General features: G+C 37.5%; 1 protein-coding gene across 5 annotated transcripts in view; it reads right to left on the reverse strand.

The window, feature by feature from the left end:
- LOC117418595 (renalase-like) overlaps nucleotides 1–26,261 on the reverse strand; it is a 55,107-nt gene that overhangs the window by 8,513 nt on the left and 20,333 nt on the right. For 3 of the 5 annotated variants that reach the window (XR_009306746.1, XR_009306745.1, XR_004546823.3), the window contains exon 5: nucleotides 1,210–1,379. The exons of 1 other annotated variant lie outside the window; for it this stretch is intronic. The gene's annotated coding sequence lies outside the window, so the exon portion shown is untranslated. Of the gene's footprint in view, nucleotides 1–1,209; nucleotides 1,380–12,382; nucleotides 12,507–26,261 lie in introns of those variants that run through there. One more of the 5 variants, XR_009306744.1, reaches the window with a different exon arrangement.

Genomic DNA, 26,261 nt, shown 5'->3' on the forward strand with positions numbered 1-26,261 from the left:
AGCCAATCAAAATGTATTATCTTCACAGAAAACAATAAACTGGCAAAATTCAAAAAGGGTAGACAACAAAATTGGTCAAAATTAAAGCTGAACATTATACATTACTGTCATATATACGGTATGTGTGTGTGTGTACAGCCAGTCTGAGCTGTATAGTCAGCTGTACAGGCTATAGATCATTCTTACAACTGTTTGGCACTCCAAAGGTTAAAAGGGAAGTCACTTATAAATAGAGGTGGTTTAACAGCTATTTGCATTAACTGACATTTACCTACTTTATTCCTCCCCATTTTTAAACCAGCCGTTGTTACCGTTTACATTAAATGGACCGGATGTACTCCGATTGCATTTTTTAATGTAGACCACAGTGGATTATGTACATGTTACTTTAAGGAGATACAGCAACTAAGAGTCTTTGACCCCATTATTTTACATATAAACAATAGGACTTTGTGCACATCTTGTCAAAGACATATATACAGAGCCGAGCTGAGTGTTTAGTGAAGAATTCCTTTCCACACATATATTTGGACATTCACATTCCAATTTGACTTCAAGATTTCCCCAATCAGCTAGTTCCTGAATACAATAAGCATAATTACACTGTGTGCAGATCGGGTGTTGAGCATGCAGTGGAACTCTGGCTTGAACCCAACAATGAGCATGGGACTCCATGTGGGTGAGAATCTGGCACACTGCCAGTCACACTCCATGTCATTAACAGACGTAGCTAACAGTTTTTTGCCTTTAGATAACAGCAGACGTAAGCATCCATAAGTTTTATCCAGGCAGTTTAAGCTGACTTGTCTATGCTTGGAAGTTTGATATCAAGGGGGTCTGGCACCCCAAGTTAAATGTACACATTTACCTCCTGTGCCAAAATGAATAATAAAGTCTATTTCAAATGGGCAACTAAAGCATTTTAGCAGGACTTAGTAACTGCTGGCACTCTCAGATACCCCTACCCCCACCCCCCTCTATCATTCCCATAGAAAGGCAGCAGGATGAAAGAGGTGTTAAATGACAATTTTAATGAAAACATCATGTCATTTATTACACAGCAAATCTTCACATCAAATTTTGATCCCATGTGGCTTGGAGCTAAATGCTAATTATGTTTTCGAACAGCAACACTCAATTAAACAGCATTTTCCATGATCTACACCCTCCATTGTTGCGCTGTTTAAGAGAAATAATGGGAGCACTGACCTAAATTGTGCCTTTTATTGTTGATGGAGATGAAGCATATGCAGGGATTATTGGTGATGTACTTTGCTGCCCAGGGGCCATCAATCTTCGTGCCAGCTTCATAGAAGAGTCCCAGAGCGTAGCGAGAGGAGTAGCTCACAGCTTCCAGCTTCTGCATCTGCCTCTGAGTCCTGTCAATTATTGTGGAAACAGCATTAAAAGATCAGTACTTTATCTGGAGCAACCTTGCCTGGAATGTAATGGGTACCGGCAGCAATGTAAGCGCATTCAAACTCAGCCTCAGCCCCTTCAGCTGGAGTTCGGGATAAGAAGTGGAATAAATCAGACAGATGCTGAAAAAAGCACAAACTACTTCGGACCTTGAAAAGGGTCATGAGTTTAAAACTGTCTTTGGGCATTACAGTAACTTACTCCACCTACTATTCTACAACCCCAGATTTGTGTTGATTAATTGCTACAATCTTAGTCCAGAATGGCAGAAGATCAATACTTTAGCTGGGCCAACCTTGACAGGAAAGTAATGGGTACTCCTATACTGTAGGTGCTACCCTTTGCCTGTAGTGTAAAAAAGTGCCCCTCTCTTATCTACATGTATAGTAAACTATCTATTATGCATAGTAACAGGACGTTTTAAATTCCAATTGTGTTTTTTTTAAACCTCCAGTTACTATGCATTACCTGGAGTAAATAATTGAGTACTCTGGTACCTTTGAGTCTCAATGGGGCCAGTATAGCTTCCATGCACTTCAAAAAGTCTTGCAGGTCCGTGACTGATGTTGGAGTCATGACCTGAAAGGGAGGGGGACCATGCTTCAACTGCAGAGTAGCCAGTTTGAATGGTAGTAAGCACCCAGATGTCCGTTGTGTACCGACGCCAATAATCCAGATGGCTCCCTGAGAAGGGGCCCTGGTCCTGTGGCAGCAAACCCCTAAGGCTGTTGCTCATCTTGTGGCTTGGTTTGAGGTTTTGCCTCTGCACCGGGCAATGCAACTTATTATAGCCTCCGCAGCGAACAGCCGCGGGCCGGTTCTGAATACCACCTCTGGCAGCAGGCTGTGCCGGTCCGAGGCTGCTAGGGTGCCAGTTTTCCGCTGGTTTGCGCACTGGCGGTGGTCGCTTTTTTGGAAGCATGCACACCAGCTCCTTCGTTGCAGCATCTCATCCACCGCAGGACCACAGGTATGCCCAGTGTAATAGGGGCATCCAACAGCAGCGCTTTGTCCCCATCAGTCTGGGGAAGGATTATACCCACCGCCTGCCTGTTCAGTTTAGACAGAGCAGGTTTTTATTAACCAGGCACATCTCATCCAGCTGTAGTGGTGATGGCCAGTGATTGTCAAGAGAGGGACCTCAGCAAATATGCCTGGTAGGCTACGGGTCAGTAGGCTATGGGCCGGTTCAGTACCGGTACCGCAACACGCAATGGAGACAAGCCTGCACATAGTCTCCCGTGAAAACAGAAAAATATAATGAGAAAAGAAATATTTCTCATACAATAATACAATTACTTAATTACAAAAAACGTCTTGTAATTTTGGCCGAGGCCAAAACAAGAATAAAATAACTCCAGCCCGAGCTACTGCAGCCTGGGGGGAGAACACAAAGTCAGCCGACTTATGATGCTTGATCCCTGGGAAGGGGTGACTCAAGCCGCTGCCTTCACGCGGGGCACAAGGTCACAGTGGGACGTAACAACCAACAGACTGCAGTGCACAAATTCACAGAATTGGCTATTATTTTTAATATCACATATAATTTGTGTAAAAATACAATAAATGCAAAAATCTATAGCAGACAAATAACAAGTACTTGTCTGAATAGGCTCTCCTGTCAGGTCAGTTCTTGAAAGGAAAAATGGCACAGATCTGTGTGCGCAATCCTTTATACCCATGGGGGTGGGCATGACTGCGTCACAGGCTCGGCTGAGCAGCTTTGATATATTCAGGTTTCAGGTCGTTAGGAGGTAAATACCCATTTGGTAATGGATACATTTTGTACTTGAAGGGGAACAACTAGTTGTCAAAAAATGAAGTGCTGTATCTTTTTGGAGCCAGGTGTGATTTAAGGGGTTGAAGATCAGAGTAAATTAACCACCAGACAAATTCACATGGGGCCAAATGGAATTCTTCCAAAGACATTTTGTTGCTTTCAATGTTTTTGTGGCCCTAGGTCTTGGTCCCAAGCCCACTGCATTCCAACGGTGGCCCCTGAAGACCACCCTCTAAAAAAGATTGGGTTTGGCTGTGTTGTAAACTTGGACTCACACAGCACCTGCACTTCAATAGTGTCTTCACTTCATCCTCTTATTTGTCAGATTTTGGAGAGCTTTAAAAAAAACAGCAACCCTCGTTTCCTGTCTGTAACATCTGCTGTTTATTGGTCTCCACTGTTCCAAGCTGGCCCTGCTTTAGTGATTCTAGGCCCCTGAGTGTAAAGAGGTTGGAGTTCACCACTCTGGATTTAAACACATTTTTCAGTTTAAAGGCAAAGTCCCTTCCTCAAGTAAAATAAAGCAGAAACACACATATGACCTAATCAAATAGTTCTCAAATCTGATATCTGGGGACTTCCAACAGGAAAGGTTTTGTTTCAACAAGATCCAAAAAAACAACAACTTGTAGCCTACTCTTTATATACAAGGAATACATTATATAGATGTTTCTATTGTCTGTGAGGCTAGGAAGACTGGTAAGCAGCATTGCAGTTGTAAAATGTTGTAAAACCTTTAGGATAAAAAGCTACACTTGGTGGGAGATACAACTGTCAACTTTATTAAAGACACACTATTCAATACTCTGCTTTAGTGTTCACCCAACCCCTGGGCTTTGTAATTGTGCATTCCTCAATTTGCCCCTGTTGTAAAACTACTTCATGGTGTAGGGTCCATTGGCACAATATGTTGAGTATATTTAAGGATAAGCAATCTTGGCAACTTGGTTTCCTTTACTTTTCAGGCTATGACAGAGTACCTATAACTCTGGTCCTGACAGTGTCCAAGTGGCACAGAGCACTTTGACTTGAATCGTACCTTGCCCACACTAGGGGTCCAAACATTAAGCAGTAACCAGTCTGGTTTATCATCTTCCCCTGGAAATCCCTCCAATCATTCCTTTCAATGAAGGACAGTAGTATCCTAGTTATGCTGATTTTTTACAGGCAATGTTTTTCCTTTGTACCAAAATACATTTTTAGTAATATACAGAAAATTAGAGCTATAAGTATATTATTTGTTTACTTAGCAGACGCCTTTATTCAAGACAACTTACAGAGACTAGGGTGTGTGAACTATGCATCAGCTGCAGAGTCACTTAAAACCACGTCTCACCCGAAAGACAAAGCACAAGGAGGTTAAGTGACTTACTCACACCGCACAATGAGTCAGTGGCTGACCCTGGGATTTGAACCAGGGACCTCCTGGTTACAAATCCTTTTCTTTAACCACTGGACCACACCGCCTCCTTTAATGATAAAACTTGACTTTCAGTTACAGCACATACATAACCTTCAGTTACAGCACATACATAATAGCATAGCTAAAGAAATGGCCATGCATACTGAAGTTCAAAAAACCGCACAAGTAATTAAGTTGTAGCTTTAAATAGATGAGCCACTGAGGTGTTGGGACCATGAAAAAGAAGGTCACCATGACATATATTTTTACAGTATGTGAAACAACCCTCATGCTAGACTGGCGGCTGTGATACAAGTGTTCTGTGACAGGCCTGGGTTCTCACAGTCTTCTTATACTTTATTTTGAAAGAATGGCAGACAGGAAGTAACACAGTCTCCCAGGAGGTTAAAGAGAGATTCAGCTGTGGTTAGTGGAAGATCTCGATCTTTCATTTGGCTTGCTTTTGTGCTCTGTGCAGCAATGCATTTTTAACAGGACTGCAGTACATTTCTTTGACTATTCCTAGACTGAGTAACGTATTGACTTATTTCCCCTCTGTGTGCCTGCAATATTAAGATCCATTCGCCAGAGTGCACTTTGACAGTGTGGAATGGAACTGGCCACAGATGTCAATGGGAGACACACTGGACTTTGTCTGTCATGCTTAACACATTTAAAAGACACCATGCCAAATGTTTGCTTAAACAGGGCACTGGTTAACATCCAAAGCCCCTATCAGCTGGGCCATTAGGTCAAACAATTTTCCCCAAAGTTTCCCACTTATGGTACAGCTAAGCAAACAGATGGCTAAGATTAAGAATGGTTGCTTCCATGTATGCCCCAAATGGATAAGCTTTATTCATTTTATGGGCTAGATGGATAAGTAACAGGACAATTATATTTAATTGGATGGTGCCCAGTGTTTTTGATCCCCAGTTAGGTCATTTAAAATGTAATTTTTGCCTTTTGGTGGTTTTCCAATCCTTAACATAGTTCAGCAATACTAATAATACAAACCATAATCTAAAATTAGAATGCAAACATTTTTTTTTTGTCAGGCGTTTTTTCCTGGGGAATGTGTAATTTACCAGCTACTGCCTTAAGAAAACAAAAAAGGAAAATAATTAAAAGAAAATTATGTTACATTTCTTGAAACGAGTAGCACTTGTGAGGGTCTGTAACCATTAACAACAATATTTAAAAAAGTAATTAAATTGATAATGGAATCAAAACATACACAGATATAAAATCCCCTATGATGCTGACATTAATCTGTAGCATGTTGATAAAACCACTGTCAGTTTTACATTGGATTTGCACTTCCTGTTTTCTGGATCTTAGATTTTATGACCTCAGACCAGAAAGGTATAAACACTCCTGTTTACTGGCCAAACGCAGTTCAAACAAATCACCAGAACAACTTGGGTCAGATGCTGTTGGGCTTAGACATTGATTCAAAGTAATCCTTTTTCCGAGTTCAGTGTTGGGAAGTTGCTTTTAACAAGTAACCCATTAGTTACAAGTTATTGACAAAGTTACTCAGACACAATTTACATTTTTCAGAGATTTTTTTTTTGCTGTTTCGTCAGGCTGTAGCTCGAAATATTCTTTGATGATCCAGCTGTTGAACTCCCACGTTCCCTCCTCTGGCGACATGTTCTAGCAAAATCATATAAAAAGCAAGTTCATGTGATGGGATAGATTTGACTTGGACAGTTGAAGCACTTTCTGGTTTCCATGTCATGCATTAGCTGTAGTCTTTTTTTTGTAACCAACAGTAATTATGTTATTTTTTTTCACATAAACTGTAACTCGTTACCACATTTAGTTACCCTTAGTTTTACAAGTTACTGAAAAATGTAATCAATTTACAGTAACATGTTACTCTCCACCTGTGCATATATTAAGTTGTTGCCCCACAAGTTTCTTATTGTTTTGCTGTTAATCTGTTAGTTTTCAAGACTTTATTTCCACCCAGGTGAAACACATTATAGTATATAGCTTTCTTGTCCCAACAGTATAAGTCAACTTCCTGTATTACTGGTAATAGGTCTCCAACTACCTCTTACACTAGCATTCTATTCTGCACACAAGAATCAATGTTGGATCAGGTGGAGTGCAATTTCCTGTAGGACAGGAAGTGAACAGGGAGAGGAAACCGAGTACTTCATCAAACTTGTGTTGTGGCAGCATAACCAGAGTCTAACTAAAAAATAAAAAGGTATATTTTTAACAGTGTTTAGCAGGGTTTGCATAAATTATTGTTTAGTTACATATTGCTATATGAACTTGGTGGTTACAACTGACGGTGCTCTTCTCTGAATGTTTCTGCCTAGCCACAGACCACATTTACAAACTTGTGTCTGTTTTTTGCAAGTCTGCAAGTAGACACTTAGAGTTTTCTTCATGCAACACTAAGTTAACAAAATGCAAATGTGTTAAATGTCCATTCATTGAAACTTAAACATAAAATACACCAACATGTTTGCTTTTACCCACTGAATACTGGTTCATATGAAGGAGAATTTAGCTTTAAGCTTTTTACTTCACTTGCTCTTAAACAAATTTCTAATTTAACTCTTTATTCCACCATCAAAATGTACAGTTTAATATTAACTGTGAAGCCTGGTAATTCTTTACTACACTGGCTACAAAATGACTTTCACTTCCTTAACACGACTTGCTGCTTTTAAATCAATTTTATTTCCTCACTAATCCCATATGTTTTCCTGTTCAGGCTCTCGGCACTAATAAAATGACACAAGAGCACAAAATTTGATTTTTTATTCAAAGAAATCCCTAATTTGTATTCTGAAATGAAGCTGTGGCTACACTGGTGCAAGTCAGTTTCAGTAGCTATGTTCACAGACTTTGATAGAGGGCTGATAGTGGAGGCTCAGTTGACAGGTGTTTCTAGATCCAAGCCTGCAGAAATTGTGATGTTCCACATTTTAAAAGCAGATTTCCATCCTCAGCTTCCTCGTAGGAAGTGTAAGAATGGGCATGTTTCCCTCCAGAACAATTTAAACACCTTGCACAGCATTGCTTTCAGGCATCCCGTCAAATCCATGTTGACCTTTGGTCTTTCACTTGCATAGACATGCTTTATATCTGGCCACAAGTAAATTCTGATGAGTTTGGTGGTAAACAGTAGTCAACATACTGCAACAAAATCACATGGGCACAATTTTCTGAGTGGTGGGCATTGGGGTTTTAAGCTTGCATAGCGTTTGTGAAAACGGCTGAGAACCAAAACGAAGTGGGTTTAGGAAGGGATCCTGCATGGAAGTGATATTGCATTTACAGGGTGTTAAATACTATTGCTGTTTTATTTATTAGGTCACTTCACCACTATAGCATATTTGTCATTGGCTGCAAAGCACATCATTCAATAGTGTATGCATTGAGCAAGTAGTTAAGTGGGATGCATTTGTATCTAATGTATTAATAGTAATTGTGCATAACATGTATAAATACAACATCATGTGCAGGGTCCTATGCCGCTGCCACAGAGTGAGACATTAAGTCGAGGATCAGGCAACCCTGTTGACCAAATGGCACTGAAGGAGAACAGGTCTATTGACCTACTGTAGGTGCAGTGGCCTAACTTATGTATGTTTGTAATTTCAACACTGAGAGGGTGACTCCTCAAAATAGAGCATCTATTACCCTGCATTGCTGGTAGTGTCACAGGAGCGGTCCAGTGTGTTGATATGTAAATAAATCCTATTCACCTGCAGGGCGCATCAACTTCAACCTCTGTCTCGATCTCACTCAGCAGCAAATGCACACATCCACACGGCAGATGGCTACCCTGTCACAAGCATTAATACCATGTATTTTTCTTAACAAGGGATTTAGGGGTGCTCCCTAAAAAAAGCTGAATCTCAAAAGAATAATTCATTTATCCGCATTTTTACATATCCACCCTTACTCTGGTCCCACCGCAGTCAGATACGTGAGGATTACTGTATTATTAAATGTGCTACATTTTGGGAAGACTAAAGTCATAGTTTTCTCTACCTTCTCATTTTTTATTTCAAATGATATTAAACTGCAAGTGTTTCACAGATCCAAACTGATAAAGGGAATATGTACAGACAACTGTAGGCTATTTTTTCTTACAGGTCCAATATAGATAACAGCCATGCTTTTATCACACCTCCGACTACAAAGTAAGCACACAGTCACAGACTGTGGTAAGCAAATTAGTTTTTTATCTCATGACATTTTGGGTCCACATGTAAAATATAGATAAAAATAATTGACACCTACAAAAAAAGCTTTCGGTTGCAGCACACTTGTAGATGCAAGATGAGAAGGTTAACAGTTTCCAGTCTGGTTTCTGGGGCCTTGCTGCAGCTCTGACTTGCAGTGCAGGCACAGGCTCAAGAGCTTTGAGTCAAGCATCAGCCAAGTGTTTTGTGAAATGTTGCAAGTACTAACAGAGCTTGCTTTAATCATCAGAGGCAGTAACCCACATGATAAAATGTTGGCATTTATGGCCAATTTGCCATATTGTAAGAGCTGCTTAGTAGCAACACCTGCTGGAAGAGGCAGAACAGGAGCACCTATGACCCAGTTCTTCCACATTTACCATTCACTCTATCAAGCTCTGATCCGTCAAGGACTGGCCCATCATTTTAAAGCATGTTCTTAAAATAATAGTCAGCACTTTTTAAATAGATTAACACAGACAGAGCAATAAAAGGAACAGTGTTACCCTACTCTGTGGCTTGTCGAGCAATACTACACTGGTGCATATGACAGTCAACCTCATTTTGCTGCAGGTAGTAGCAGTATGAAGGCTTTGTGAGGGGAGAGTTATTGTGAGTGAGCTGAAACTAACTGTAGACAATATAAACAATCTGGAAAAACAACAGTGTGTGTAAGCAGACTAAACTAAGGAAGAAGGTCTAACATTTTACAATAAAACAGAACAGAATTATGGAAGCTTTAATCCCAGCTCCTTGTGAAACTGAATACAGTGTTTTAGCAAGCAGTTGAATTCGTAGATGCTTTAGACCTGGGGATTGATTGCGCTGTTTGATGCGTCCCAGAGACTATGCATCAAAGGGTAATTACCGAAGCAACAATAGATGCTCAGAATGTTTTATATAGCAAGCCTCAATCTATGGTTGTTTTCTAAATTGAAATTGTTAGGTTTGGCATGAATACATGGTAAGAAAAAATGGAAATGTGAAATTTGTAACGCATTGATCACAAGTAATAATAGTGATTTTAATATATTTGGAATATCGACCAACAAAGACTCTGTCAAATTATTCCTCTGGAGTAACGTGAAACAAAGGTCTTTTAGTAATAATTCAGTTTAATTTTCAGTTTGGTTTATTCAAATTCAGACAGTACAGAAAGAGTTTCACTTCCCAATAATGCATTTTTAACAGAAAGCCTTTATCTTTTTGGTTGTTTCACTACATCTCCCTATCCTCTCTTACTCCACTAAAATTCTCTATAAACCCTTTATAATATTTGCTTCAACGACCTTGCCAGCCAATTTATTTAATATGTTTATTACCCTGCAAGTCAAATGGTTCTGCATGAACATCCAATTTCCTCCTGATAATTGTTGAACAATTTTATTTTAACAATTGTGTTGGTTGAAGAGGTAGCAGCATTGTTCCCCAAGTATTGCAATACTACAGACGTTTTTGAGGAGTAAGGGTTCAAAGACAAACCAAAAAAAAAACTCCCACCATAAAACTGTAAACAGAATTTTGGGCCAGTATGAACTTCCAGGACAGTACTGATTCTACATGATAAGGTGTCTAAATTGTTTTGGAGGGTTACATGACCATTCCTCCATGTCTCAATGACTTCAAAGTGAAGAGTTCAATCATTTCAAATTGTGCAGTTTTTGATCAAGAAGCACCTACCAACCAAGTGTATACTACAGTATTTGCACGTGAAGGTCACTTACCGTTTCTATCATACAGCTATCCTACAAAAATTCTTATCACAATAATATCTGAAGCGTTCCCAGTAAGAACAGTGTTCAAACAATAAAGATAACACACTTTTAAGTTTTATATTTACAGTTAGTAAATCTCCATATCAATAGCTCTAAGACCTCTTTACAAAGGCTCTGCATAAACAGTTTTTCCAATACAGAAAAATAACTCCAGTGCAGTATTGGAACAAAATGAGTTTGTTTTCTATTATTGCTTTTTTTACTTCAATAATGTGGATTATCATGTAGTCTTTTTTGAACATATAACTACTGAAACACGGCATATGTTTGTTTATTTTGTCTAAGGCAATTATTTCCATGACAATGTCACTTGATAAATACGAAGAGGCCAACCTCCTGCACCTGACTTTTTGCCATCAAAATACCACACCTTGCACCTCATGTTTGGTAGATGACAGATGTGACTTTAAAAGTGGTAACCGCCATATAACCAGATAACGTGCGTTGTTCATTTTACACAAATTATTATACACTATATGAGCAATATTTGAAGATAATATCCTTAAGGAATAGAAAGACGACAATTGTTGAACTGACAACAGAACAGGCACAGGTGTCGTTGTCCATCCATCAACAGTCCAAAGCACCTTTGACCGTTGTTCTATAGTCCAATTTCTGTGTTCTTGTGCATGTTTTAACCTTTTTGTCTTGTTCCCCTTTCTTAACAGAGGTATTCTTACTGAAACACATCCTTTAAGTCCTGATTTCAAGAGTGACCTTCGTACTGTTGATTTGATGGACGACACTTGTGCCTTCTGCCAGTTCTGTTGTCAACTGAACGCTTGTATTATTTCTATTCCTTAAGGATATTATCTTGAAGTATTGCTCATCCTTGTTAGACAGCTTTTTGGGTCTTCCAGTCCTGGGTTTGTCAATTACCGATGATGTGTCTCTGTACTTGTTGATTATGCTTCGGATACCACACCTTGAAAATCGAGTGATGTAAGCTATTTTAATCAATGTTTTTCCTTTTATGCAAGTCAAGGCTGTTCTAACAGTAGAAAACACTAGTGGAGGCTTTGAGTAAATTGCTGATGCTCATAATGCATCGTAGAGGAAAAATGGAACATGTCTAAGAGTTTTGCACAGCAGTACATATATATTAGTGCTGGGACAAATATCCTAACGAATATTTTTTGACATGTATTCGGATACAAAAATCAGATCAGATGTTCGTATTTGCTACATAAAAAAAAAGTGTTGTCAACTTTATTATGTACTATTTATTTCAGGAATAAACAAAACAACATTTAACTTGAACTGCTATTTGGCATCTTTTGTAATTAATTCACTGGGGTAAAGGAAGTCCTACCCAACTTTCTTTATTCCTGCCATGGCCACGCCCCCCACACTGTCTGCCTGCGTTCAGAGCAATATAATGGCTTTTATTACTTTCTGAAAAACGAACGAATATCCGAATGAATATTTCAATTATGAGCGAATATCCAAACATAAAAATCCTGTGTTCGTCCCAGTACGAACATATATATATATATATATATATATATATATATATATATATATATATATATATATATATATATATATATATATATATATAAGTAAATAATTCTGGGACTGCTTTAAAGGGGCAAACAAACCTTAAATTCAGTAAACATCTTTCACAATATATATATATATATATATATATATATATATATATATATATATATATATATATATATATATATATATAATTTAACAGAAATAAAAGATAAATCTAAACAAAAACCTAACTCCCACATGGAGTACTAACTAAACTACAACACAAAAAAGGTTTAAACACTACCTTTCTTCTGCACCACACAGGTCTCTCCACACTGACAGCCTCTTTCCTTATCACAGTCTCCAACAAACCTCTGGTTACTATTTTTATACCTGCCTACTGAGTACAGGCAGGTGACATCAATTAATTAAATAAACTAATTACACCTGTGGCTTTGCAAACTCAGCCACACACACATTTATCTGACAGGGATAGCAATTAACCCTGTCCCTGCTAACCACCTACACACTTTACATTTCTGTCTGGGTGCAACCCAACCAAATGGTTATCTTTACCCAGCTAATTCTATGTTAGTCAAAAAGACATGCAGCAAATGGTATCCTGTGGAAGACAAACTCCCCATATTATTACCTCAGCAGAACATTTAAATGGCTCACAGGAACCCCCCCCCCCCGATACTTCATTATCCTCAGTTTTGCCCTAAACAGTGTGGTCTTTTAATTGATTGGGGTTAGCTTTGTGTGTGTGTATGTGTGTATATATATATACACACCCACACCCACACACACACACACACACAGAAGAGCTAGCTTCCTGTTCTTTTTTTTCTGCTTGCCTGCTTCACAACACAATGCAGCATAAACCAGTTCTGTCTTAGTCTCTCACTTTTGCTTGCCTGCAGTCTTTAATGCTGAGGTCACTTCCTGCCACAAATTAATGGCTCCCAGGCCTTCCTGATCCAGACGTCAAGCAGGAACAGCTTCAGGGGGACTGCGAGTATTCCACAGAGCCCCCTACTTTTAATTCCTGTCCTTTCTCTTAACTTTAAAAACCTTCCAATCTTTAAGGGGGAGGGAATCTGGATGCTAGCCAGCAATCCCTGGGTTCACATCTGCACCAAATATACACATAGACCCGGATTCTACTCTGATGCATTAGGCCTAATATCCCAGCACTCATCATTTCCGTGCTCAGACCACAACCTTAAAAAATCTTAAACATCCCTGCATACTCCTATGCTGCCAAGGCTCATTATTTTAAAACCATTAATTATCCCCTGCTGGGAATGCTTTTCACCACAAAGGGTAACGTGGGAGTATGTCATACATATATCTTGACAAATTATCCAATTGTGAAGAAACTTCCAATTTGAAGGCACCTTGTCACACTAACTTTTACTGATAGCTCTAAGAGCTATGGCGGCTACTGACATGACTGTTACATTACAACAAAAACAAAGTTAGGTTTATTATTATTATTATTATTTATTTTTTTATCCAGGGTGACTTACAGTCGTGAACAGTACAAGTATTAATACAATTAAGAGCAAGATAAAATACAATTACTTCAGTTCTAACAAGTACAAGTATATGACAAAATACGATTCAATCAAACACAGCTTCAAATATTCAATTTTCATGCAGCCTCATAAGTACAGATACGACTGGCTATTTTTTTAAATGGCCTTGCTCAGCAACTTCATTACTGGCGATTACATAGTATTCCCATAAACCCCTGGTCATCCTCTGATTTTTTTTTTTTGAATAAAATATTTATTCTGTTCTAAAACCAGGAATTAACCCACTGAAACAGCAGCCTCATTCACAACACTGTCCTGGCAACAACAAGCAGTATCCACAGCTCACATAATAACAATTCCTACTTTAAAAACAATCATTTAAAAAGAGTTACCCTGTGATAATTCTTAAAGCATACTCATTAAAATATATGTAATCCTAGTCTGATTAAGATGAGGCATCTGGTTTTTTTTCAACAGTTTCTCTGATCTAGACTGTTCCATGCCAAAAGCTTACTGTAACTGATTGCCAGTAACTGGCAATGATGGGTTTGATGATGACATTTTCATATGAATCTGGCAGTGCATTTAGGAACTGCGCACTCACTCACTGGTGTTGGACTGATTCACTTGATTCTTTAAACCAGACTAAACATTTTACCATTGAACTCAGTTCAATACAACATATCATTTTTGGAACAGTGTTCTCCCCTTCAACTGAGCACTGGTCTATTGACTAGCAGTAAGTTTAAAATGCCCACAACATTTACCTACCTGATTACCTAAATTACATTTAAAAACATATTTGTTTGAGTTGTTATCTTATTTTTGAGCTGGATTGATTGGACCAATGTTTTTTTTTTTTTTTTATTGTAAAGCGCCCTGGGATGTTATGCATGAAAAGTGATATATAAAAGCAAATTGTATTGTATTGTATTGTATTGTAAAATAATAAAATAATAAAATAATATCACTGCTCATTAAATATTGTATTGGTTTGTTGCTAATGGTGCACACAACATTTTTAAATCAGGGGGGAAGAAATTGATCTGTACAATATTGGTCCACATGAGAAAATTGTAAGATTTTGCAGAGGATATAATATGGCATGCTTTTGGAACAAGGGCAGCAGTGTGGAGTAGTGGTTAGGGCTCTGGACTCTTGGCCGGAGAGTTGTGGGTTCAATCCCTGGTGGGGACACAGCTGCTGTACCCTTGAGCAAGGTACTTTACCTAGATTGCTCCAGTAAAAACCGTATAAATGGGTAATTGTATGTACAAATAATATGGTATCTTGTAACAATTGTAAGTCGCCCTGGATAAGGGCGTCAGCTAAGAAATAAATAATAATAATAATAATAACAAGTGGAAAGGCAAAGGTGCATTTTCAGGGATTTTAGAAATATTTTTTATAGTATGAAACAAAGAAACTACTCAGACCAACAATTATGTTGTGTATGCCAGTTTTATAAAGTACATTTTTTTGTTCTCCTCATCTTTGCACTTAGCAAATAGGGCTTTTACGTTTCTGGAATTGACAACAATTCTCTAAACATGCACATCTATGATTATTATGTAGTATTGTTAACTTTTTTCTGACAGGAGGGAGCATGAGCCTAATTTTACAGCTGGCTGCAACTTTAAATAAAAAGATATGGACTTCCACAGTCCAGGATCACAAGTAAAAGAGAGACTAGAACTTGGACTCACATTAAAGATGAATATCTCACCCTAATATATAAGTAGCAATAATTCTATGTGCTCTGAAGTGAATTCATTTTAAGAGTTATAATGTATCTGGTTTTGAAGCAAGGACTTTTGTACTATGGAGCTATATGAAGACACTCAATACATACTGTCCAGTACCTAAACCTGTTGATAACTTGAGAATTCTTAACTAAAAAAAGAATCAGAGTATATTTATGATTCTGAAGTTCCAAACAGATATACCGTTGAGAAACTCCTGTGTTCCCCTATGGGAACATCTGCAAGCTCATCTCTGTAACAGTGAGGTGGGATCGAAACTCACCTGTGAGATAACTTGATAACTTGCATGTTGATATTACTTTCTTATATTGCCTTCAGATAATTACTAGAAGATACAAGCTGCTGTATACTTAAACTTCCTGGTTAACAACGGTGATGTATAGGCTGTGTCATCCAGTGGTTAAAGAAAAGGTCCCCAGTTCAAATCCCAGCTCACTGTGTGACTCCGTCTTTCGGGTGAGACGTTGCTGTAAGTGACTCTGCAGCTGATGCATAGTTCACACACCCTAGTTTCTGTAATTTGCCTTGGATAAAGGCGCCTGCTAAATAAACAAATAATAATAATATTCTGAAGCAGATCTAATTTACTATGTTTTTAAAGAGTAGATTTCATCAATTTGTCAATAATGGAAAAGGCAGACACCTGGCTCCAGACTCCTGGAACCTGAATTATGACTGCCTCCAGCCTTTCAGGGTCCTTCCAAAGCATTCATGAATAGTTTATGAGATGTATAGATGCTGAACTGCAGCAACCTAATTTATTTTTTACAAAACAGCAGGAAGTGTCATGTCATGGGCATCAGACACAAACGTACGAGAATAATCAACATTCTTTCTGGAAACATAGAAATGATAGCAAATTATGACTCATTGTCATCTGTGTCCTGTTAAACTACCACAAACTACAACCAAGGTTACAAAATGAAAATAATTTTCATTTTGTAATGAAATGAATTTAGGGGAACAAAGCTGGAACCTGTACTCTTTACTTCAGCCTTGTTTTTTGGAAGAAGAAAAAATCCTGTTAACTATAGAAACAAAAGACAATTATAAGAGTGCTTATGAGGCATTGATTTTTACAACTTACATTTAGTTGTTTGGTTCAGTAAAATAAACAGGTATTTTACTCCTTAAAAAGAAATATGAGTACATGACAGACTGGGGTAAAACAATTTGAGAATATAGGCCTACCTTTAGAATCTGCTTAGATTAAAAATCAAGATGAGCAGGATATCTTCTTTGTGTGGATAGGGAATAGCAGTAACAGACTCTCCGTGACTTTGGGGTTACTTGTAGCTGACCTTGTTCACTCCTCCAAGGTTTTACTTGTTACTGGGATATAAACTTGAATACTTCTAATATTAAAATTAATTTTATTAGCTCTTTCTTTTCTGCATGTTACCCCAATAAATGCATTCCTGCAAAACTGCCAAGACATTTAATGCATTTATTAATCTGTATCTATACTTGTCCCTCAGTCTGCCCCAGAGAACTCATTATAGAAGAGCCTATTATCGCTAAGAAAAACTGAAAGACAACTACTGTATGCTAACTGTAAATCTGGTGGTGCAACCTTAAGACACTTATGAAAACATGTTTAATCCTTGTGTATCATTTATACAGTCAAGACCATCCATGAAAATGTTTGTTAAGTTGTGTATTAGGATGTGTATGTGCAAGTTAACTAGCGAATATGGATATACAAAAACTGAACTCACACACACTGGCTGAATTACATACATGGTTGATTTAAAATGAAGAAGCATCTTTACTAAAAAAACATTTGACTACAAATGGAGGGGTAGTTGCTACACGAAACTGAAATAAATAGATGATTTAGATAGATCTTTTTTTTTATTTGTGATGTAGCCTTAAGGGAAAATGTCAACATTTTACAGTGGCTTCTTAATACATGTAGCATGATTGATCTATTTTAGCTTGAAAATATTTATGCACCATGAGTTTTGAAGATAAATAATGTCATGGATAAATATATATATATGACATGATTTCATGCCATCATTAATATGGCAAGGATATTTCTACTAAAGCCACAGGGACCGATGTTCTTTAAAAAGTCTCCCTACAACAATGGCAATTAACAGTTTTACATGCTTGGCATGTGTTCTTGGAAACAGTACACTGATGCACGACACAGCCCATAAATGACTCATTCTTTATTGCTTTAACCACATTAGGAAGTTAAGACAACTTAACTCATTGCTGTGCTAATTGTTTGAAACAACTTTCCATCCTGCATTTCAAAAGGCCAGCAGATAACCGGCACACTTGTGATGTTCTAGACAGCCAAGTCATAAAAAAGAGCCAAAGCAGCAGAACCCTGTGATCTTACTAGAAATCAAATCTGGCTCATTTTTGTTGCTCTTGTACACTGTAGAGAATAATTCTCAACACATACCTCTTTGGAGTATTTCTGTAAGATTCATTGCCATGATCGTCATCATACTAACACCACCTGCTTTACATCCTGGCTTCCACGTTTAGTTCCTCCATGATTCTTAGATTTTAGAAGCCTGTCTGAAGTTTAGAAACTGCAATAAAAGTGTCACCCTGTCCAGAAATATTTGAGATACTGAGAAAAAGCAGAGCAGAGCCCAAGCTTATACAGATTTAAATTAGGCCATTTACAGACCTCTGCAGTGAACATACTTTTTCTCTTTTCTATTTCTGACTGTTCCTTTCATACGTTATTTTAAGCAAAAAAAAAAAAGTATTCTACTGATAAGAGGGGATACTTGGTGATCATTAACAAACATTAATGCAAAAAAACTGCTTCTGACATTTCTTTTACAATGCTGGAGCTTGAAATCTTCCTGTGATCAGAAATGGCTATTATACAAATACATTTTCTTAATTGTTCCTGTGATTTTTAGAAGAAAAGAAAAAAAAACATAAGCATGATTCAGACCACTAATATGCAAGTTTTTCACATTATTGTAAATATACTTTGCGTCTATCCCGGAAAGGACCACCCACAGGGGAATAAAATAATAATTTACCCATCATTCCTGTGAATTTCTAAGGGAGACAGGTGACCAATAGAGGTGCATACAATGGGAACAGTTGTGTTGCTTGTAGCTATTAGGATCCAGACATCTATCTATTAGGAACTGGGCTGGCAGGCCATCCATTTCACTTGGGCCTGATGAGAGCCATTAGGAATTTCAGGACTTCACCTACTGCACCAGTGTAGAAACAAACTGAATCACTGATTGAAAGTACACAGACTCCACCGTTTCCCACAATTCACTGCCCTGTAAAGGTTGATTTAGTATTTGCCTGAGCGGGTTTGGAGACATTCCCAAAACCTTTTGTTGCTTCCCTAACCTTTTAATGCACTTTTACATCTATGACCAACAATAAGTAAAATATTTATTGGAGACAACAATTGCATCATTGAGTATGGGTGGACTGAAGGCCGTGGAAGTCAAGTCAGCAAGAGAAAGACAAGACAAGGACGCAAGCTAAGGGTTTCACCTTTTTTTTTTGTTTGTTTTATCCTTGGCAGAGCACAGGAATTTCACGGTGCCCTTTCCACTTCACTGGCAGCCTGAACAAAATGCAAGGTAATACGGTAAATGGTGTTAGTCAATTGGCAAATAAAGTCCTAACACCTTGTTCTTTGCTCAAACTATTATTAATAAGTAAAATGTTTTATTTGGGACAAAACCCCCAACAACAAGGTACAGACTGTGTGGCAGTGGCCTAGAAAGTAGTTTCACTCAGTAAAAGCCAGTAAATTAACTCATCACATGAAAAGTTGTGGAATGTATTATTCCTACCTTGATAACAGCTGGTGTCCAATATAAATATCCTCTACTGCTGACTGACTTTCATTGTTTCAGAGTTGAAGGTGGGACACTGATAATAACACATACTTTATAGTAACACAAGAGCTTTTCAGATCATGCAAGGCTCACAAAGCACAAAGTAGGGCAATTTAAACATTTATTTAACCTTTGGGTGGTTGATTTAAAACTTGGCAGTATTTTAGCATAATATCTAATCAGTACCATGATCATTATGTCCAAAAACAGAACCCAGCAAGGCTATAAGTAGCTATCATTTTTCACTGTCTGTATAATATTAACCTATCTTTAGTTATTACATGGGTCACAAAAAAAACATCTTTTGTGCTTTTTTTTTTTTTAATTTAGAGTGACCAATTATTATTTTTATTTATTTTCCCCCAATTTTGAATGTCCAATTATATATTCTTTCCTCACCGCAGCAAGTCCCCACATGTGTGTATTTTAAGTGCGTGTCAGTATCATCATTTACCTCTTCTACTGAATGCTTCCTGTTTGCTCTTATCTTTTTTGCCACACCAATCATTTTAAGTTGAGTGCTGGACACTGTTTGGTGCTGTATCACAGTGCGTTATATTGGTAATGATTTGCAGAACCCCCAAAATTAATTGGATTCTAGACCACCACACCCCCTACCCACATGCAAACATATGACTGAATCTTGACGGACCAGACTTAACTTCTCAGTAAGTCCATCACATTTAATTTAACATGGAAAGGCCATTGCTATTAAGTTATAGGTCTCTTACAAATAGAGACTGCCAATTGTGATACATAGTGCCAAGCTGCATGGTGGTCTTGTGGTTAGTGTATTAGGCAACTGAGATAACTTCTATGGGAATTCTTACAGCAGATGTAACCTGCAGTCCTTGAGCAACCACAGGTGATCCTGGAAAAACATCCCTAAATTAGGTAACTGCAAACCCATTCTCACAACACTAAGATGTTAAAACTCTTACACTACAACTTGCACAGCACTTCTAACAATGTCTGAGTTGCACAGAAGATTCGGCGAGACAATGAATTGAAGGGGGGCAGCTCTCTACGGACAACCTTCAGGCTGTTTTATATATATATATATATATATATATATATATTTAAAAAAGCAGCTTCCCCCAAATGGTTAACAGCTGTTTTTTTTTTTTCCTACAAATAATTCATAACTTTTTCTGGGCTGTATTCAATCTCCAGCCCACTCCCTCCCGACTTTATTCTCCTCAATGGGAATGAATGTCCAAGTTTTAACAGTGGAAACCACAACCAAAATGTCTCCTTGTTAAATGTTTTATGACTATTTCATTTTAATTGTCTGCACTGATTCTAAACCAGGAGTTTTGTGATGGTTTTTTTCACTCCATTTTTTGACAAGGGAGATAACAATGAAAATTATATAAAACTAATAAAAACAACAGTAATTACTCATATTTTAATAATTTCCATTGTTATCTCCATATTTTAATAACTCTTTGCACACCATTGTTTCATCAGTGACATTATTTATAATGTTCTACCCCTTTTCTTTGATATACTAGTGCTGATAAAAGAAAAAAAAGCTTTTCACAAAATAGTTAATAAAATGTTGCCTGTTGTTTTCTGCAACGTTGTGTGATTTCCTTTTTTGTTTATTATTGTTTGTGGTTCTAAACTTGACTATATTGGCAGCAGAAAAAAAGAGTAAAATTAAAATCTGTGAATTATTCCCAATCAATAAAATATATGGAAAGGGAGTTTCTCTCGTGTGTAAATAGTAGAAGGACTGGAAGAAAGCTTGAAGTGGTAAGTGAATAGACTGACAACTTATTTAAAGAGCTATACAATGGCAGGTAAATGCAGGCTTCAGATCCAAACCTAAACTCTGATTATATTTAAGTTATTTCTACCATGTGGAGGTATTTGTTTTTCAGTAAGGTTCCCATAAAATGTATATATTCTATCAAAATGATGTTTAAAAATATACATTTAGATAGCTGTTGAGACATATTTTATCAAAAGATTATACAGTAACGAAAAACATAAATTATAAGATGTGTTTGGGCAAAATGTCCAAAAATAACCACTATCAAAATGACCCTAAATTAGTCCTACTCTGTATACAAATATTTACAATGTATAACATGCCTGAACAAATTATGCATTATAAAATGGCTCCACATGTTTTTACTATTAAAATATGCTTTTTTTTTTGTTTCGCCATTACAAACAGCCTTGTAAAGGATATGAAAGAAGACACCAAGTGAGATCAACTCGAGCATGCTTAACTTTCATTGAGAACAGCAATAGTCTACCACATAAGAATCCAATATGGTCCTTGAGCGAAAGAAAATAGTTGCATACTTATTAAACATTCAGTCTGTCTATTATCATTACATCATTATGAATAAAAAGTCATATTTACAGCAGACCCTGTCTAGACACTCAGAGCTCCTGAGTGGGGGCCCATTTAAAGTGTAGCACCCATGAACATAAAAGAGCAACACCCTCGGAAAGAACGTAATGAGCAATAAATCTTTGGAAAGGAATCGGATGGTCAACGCAGAGTGAAGAATTACATCATGAATGACTCACTGAGGCTCAAAAACATTGGCTCGTGACATGACTTGAACAACATGGGAACATTGTAATCTTAATTTTGTTCTCAGAGGAAACAGATAAGGTCAATATTACTGAAATATGCTGCAAAGGTGTAATTATTCTCGGTTCTTCAGGTTACCTTCAAACCAAAAAATAAAACACAGCAACAACAAAAAAACTCCCTAATTTGATTACGAAACTTTTCAGTCACGCAAGACTGTCTTCACGGGTTTGTGGTTAGTCACTATAAAGTTGGAAGGCCCAGTAAACGTAAAATGACTAGTCTATACCATGATGGTCAACATATGTTCTGGTGAACAAATTCGTAGCTTAAGGCCAAATCACTACTAATTCTATGCAAAGGTTCTGCGAAGTATTTGGTGGGGGTGGGATTCTTGACCATTCCTCAACGACAACTACCTCTAAAATGTGCAGGAATCTCAGTGAAGCCTGTTTTCAGGAACGTTTGAAATCGTTCCTTATGAAGTAATTTAGAATCTGTGAGTGTGACTATATAAAGACCTTATCTGTGGGTGTGAGTATTGAAGAAGACATTTTGTGAAATTGAACAGAATTAAATCAATGCTGCATTTGGTCTCAAAAGTGTGCTTAAAATCCCATTTATTCCTAATATTTTAGGAAGATTCCCTTTTAGTTCTTCATTTGTAGGGTGGGAGGAGGATTTGTTTGTAAACGGGCTACCCAGTGTATAATATCTTCAATTAATAAAAGACACCTAATGCCAAACAAGGCCATGCACACGCCAAAGTAGACTTTGTAATTCTATTAAAACTGATGAATCACAACTTGCGTTACCAGCGTGCTGTTAAAAGGACTGCCATGGAAATCTCTGGCAAAAACAAGGGAATGGAAAAAATAATTATGTGCAAAACTGTTAGCTGTCACTCAGCTGCTGGAGGTGAGCAAGCCATCTAAATCAAGGCTGGAGGCCTGCAGGATGCAAGGTCCTTTTAAGAGTCCAGCTTTCACCTGACTCTTCTAATTAGGAAGTAAGCTGAGGAATGAATACAAAAAATGTATTTCTACAGCTGTGGTTCCAAAACTTTTCCAAGATACTCTCACAAAAACATATGTATTCTCACTATAAAATATAAGTGTCGGTGCTTCAGATATTGTAGGCCAGCACAATTTGGAATAAAAAATTATTTGCAAGATAATAAAAAAACAGAATATAAGCCCAAAAATTGTGTCTAAATATCCCAGTTATAACCCTTTGTATTGGTACTTGCATGCAATTTAATTATATATAAATGTATTAATGTGTTAATTAATAAATAAATGACTGCTTATGAATTTAGTACTCAAGTAAGGTAAGGGACAATAATGAGTCATTTTTATGGTGATCATTTTGAATTAGAGGTACTTCAAAACGTCTCATTTCTCATTCACACACTTTAAAGTGAATAGTTTCAATACATTTGTTACCACAAATTCCAGATGACAAATTCCTACTTTTAATCTTAAATTTACTCATGAACCCATGTTGCCTAGGTTACGTGTCCAATTGCAACTTCTGACAAAAGCTTCCTGTCATCATAAATGGCAGCCAAGTGAATCCCTATTTATGATTCACAGTTCGAAGCTATAATTCCTCAAAAGAAATAGTTTAGGCCCAACTACAGTATCTGAAGCTGGCAGGAAGTAAAGAGGAACTTTGATCTCAGGCATCTATCGTTAGTTTGTCTGACAGACTATAAAATTGTTAAGCAAAGAGTGGTAAGCGGCAGCCAGTCAGTCAAAACGATAACCTTTAAAGATCTGCACCTCTCTGGAAATTGGCTTCTAGTAAAATTCAAAACATCTGTGCACTTCTAATGATTTCAATGTGTATTAATCTTCCTACTACATCATGTTCTACTAAATATACACTCTAGAACTGAATGTGCTGGAAGAATTAAGGCAGATGGCAATTTCCCCTATAAATTTTCTTGGGCTAGCTGGGATATGCTCTTTATCCTACCATGTAACTATTTTAAAATGTTGCATCACAATTTCGATTACGAAAACAAGGTTATTTTTCTGTTCGTTATAGAAGAATATAGGTATATTGGCCTTTTTTTTGCCACCTACAGAAAAAAAAATGCTACTCCAATACTGCTAAACACACATCTATTTTACCTGTAAATAAAACAATGCAGCATAATTAGTCAATGTAAGCCAATTTGCTAGGCAATTCACTTAATGTGGAAAGTGAAACCTACTGTATATCATACACTTTATTAACCTTAATAACCTCTCGTCTTTCACATCAAAAATGCTAAGATATGTTACCCTTTGCTTTCAAATAAATTCCTAAATATGTTCCCTCACAGCTCCATGGGCACACCTCAGTCCTGACCTGAACACTCCCTGAACCAATACCAACAGGGGGCTCAGCTGAAACCCCCAAACTCACTTGGGTGGCCTGAGTTAAATTCTAACCATGAAACATGCAAATCAGCCTGCTGCACCACCAGCCTCCTCCCATCTGTGTTTTTTTTTCTGTTTAAGTCATCTGCACCCAAGCACACCAAGCTTAGCACTATATGTAGCCCTTCCCTACTGTTTTGAAGGGACACTGTCCTCTACAAGCAGCTGTTGCTTGCATGCTAACAGGTTCAATAGCGTGCAGCCTGTAGACTTGTTAGACAGTGTTAAAGCCTTCGTGCCTGGATCTGGTGCAGCATTAGGCAATAACATATGACCACCAGTATGTCCATTTACCAATGAGTGAGGCTAATCATGGGTTATGAAGGTGTGCATATAGTCTCCCCAACAATTCAGGCTGTTTGAACAGATTAATGCATTGCTTTCTTCCTGAAAACATCCAAATAAATCACTTGTATTTCTTTTTACTTTGACCTTATTTAAAATATTTACATCCGAAAGCAAACCTTGCCTAAAATGTTTGGCCTACTAAACAAAGTAATAACTAAAACTGGGCCTAGTATAATGTTTGTTTCCATTTGAAATATTTATAATACGGAATCTGGGACATTGGCCGGTCACTAGAGTTCAAAGCAAGGCTGTTATTCTGTACTTTCTAAAAAATCTTCTCTTCCCTATTTAAGTTCAGTAAGACAGCTTTAGCAAACATGAACCGCTACAAGGCCCCCCCAAAGTTGAAGGCCACTCAAATAAGTAAGTGATGTATAGCCCTGTTCAAGCTAGCCTGCACTTTTACTTGCCTCATCTGAGCATTTGAAGATGCACTATATCACTCCCTTTTAATATTTTAATTCATATTCATTCTTATTCATCATTGTTTTACATAGACAGAGTAAAAAAGGACTGTTAACTCATTTCAGGTTTGAACTTCCAGTTCAAAGTAAAGGTTCAGTTCGAACTGAATAAAAATGACCTAATCCCAATTTAAACTGTTAATGGCTCTACTAGTTTGCAACATGCATAAGTAACAAAGCCACCAGTAACCAAAACAAAAAAAAGGATTGATAAAAATTTGCACCAGTAATAAAACCACAAAAGTTTCTAAACGTTTGTCCTATTTTATTACACATACTAAGCTTCTTTTTAGTATGACTGTATGTCTTATGACTGAACGTTGAAAGTTATGGATGAACCACTGGTAAAGGTTACGAGGCGTGATTTCACTGAGCCCCAGTCCCAGGACTAGTACTTTAGGTCAAGACTGATATGGCATTGGCAGTGTTTCATTGAGTTTGCATTGTGCTTAACACACTGTTCCTGACCATAGTCAGTGCCCTTACCATTTATGAATATTAAATTCACAAAATTGCGTTTAAAAAAATCATAGCTGAAGCCAAGTGTGACTCTTAACTGCCTTTGCAAAAAAACTACAAACTAAAATAAACAAAAAAGAACATACAGTGCTGTTGAAAAAGTACTGTTCTATAATATCCGGCCACAGAGCACTCATTTCCCAGATAAACCCCAGTTAATCCGACTTTTGTTTATAATTAGATACACAAGAATACCGTGTTGATGTAACATGCATTAGGTATTTGCCAGTTTTTTTTTTGAGCTGCTTCTAATTTGGCCAACACTTAAACAGCTCACTTTTATAGAATGGTTTATGGGCCTGAACCACTAAGTTTGATTTAACAAATAAACTTGGCAGCAAATGGTAGACAATTGGAACCAAGCAGATGACTGGAACTCATTTTTTTACTCCTTTTGGACAGAAAGCTATTGGTGCATACTATTAAGACTCTTGTACTCGCCTACAGATGACTTGACCAGACTGCACCCAGCTACTTCCAGACCCTCATCTCTCCCTACACCCCCACTCGACTTCTCCGCTCCTCCTGCACTAGAAGACTGGCTGTACCTCCTCTACGCTCCCCTGCCTCCAGAGCCCGCTCCTTCTCCACCCTCGCCCCGCAGTGTTATTTAATCTGTAGTATTTCATATTTAATTATATCCTGATGTAACTATCACTGACACTGTTATCTGCTCCGTTATTGAATCGTATTTTGTCATATACTTTGTACTTGCTA

Source organism: Acipenser ruthenus, chromosome 13 (genome assembly GCF_902713425.1).
Source record: "Acipenser ruthenus chromosome 13, fAciRut3.2 maternal haplotype, whole genome shotgun sequence".
Taxonomy (NCBI): domain Eukaryota; kingdom Metazoa; phylum Chordata; class Actinopteri; order Acipenseriformes; family Acipenseridae; genus Acipenser; species Acipenser ruthenus.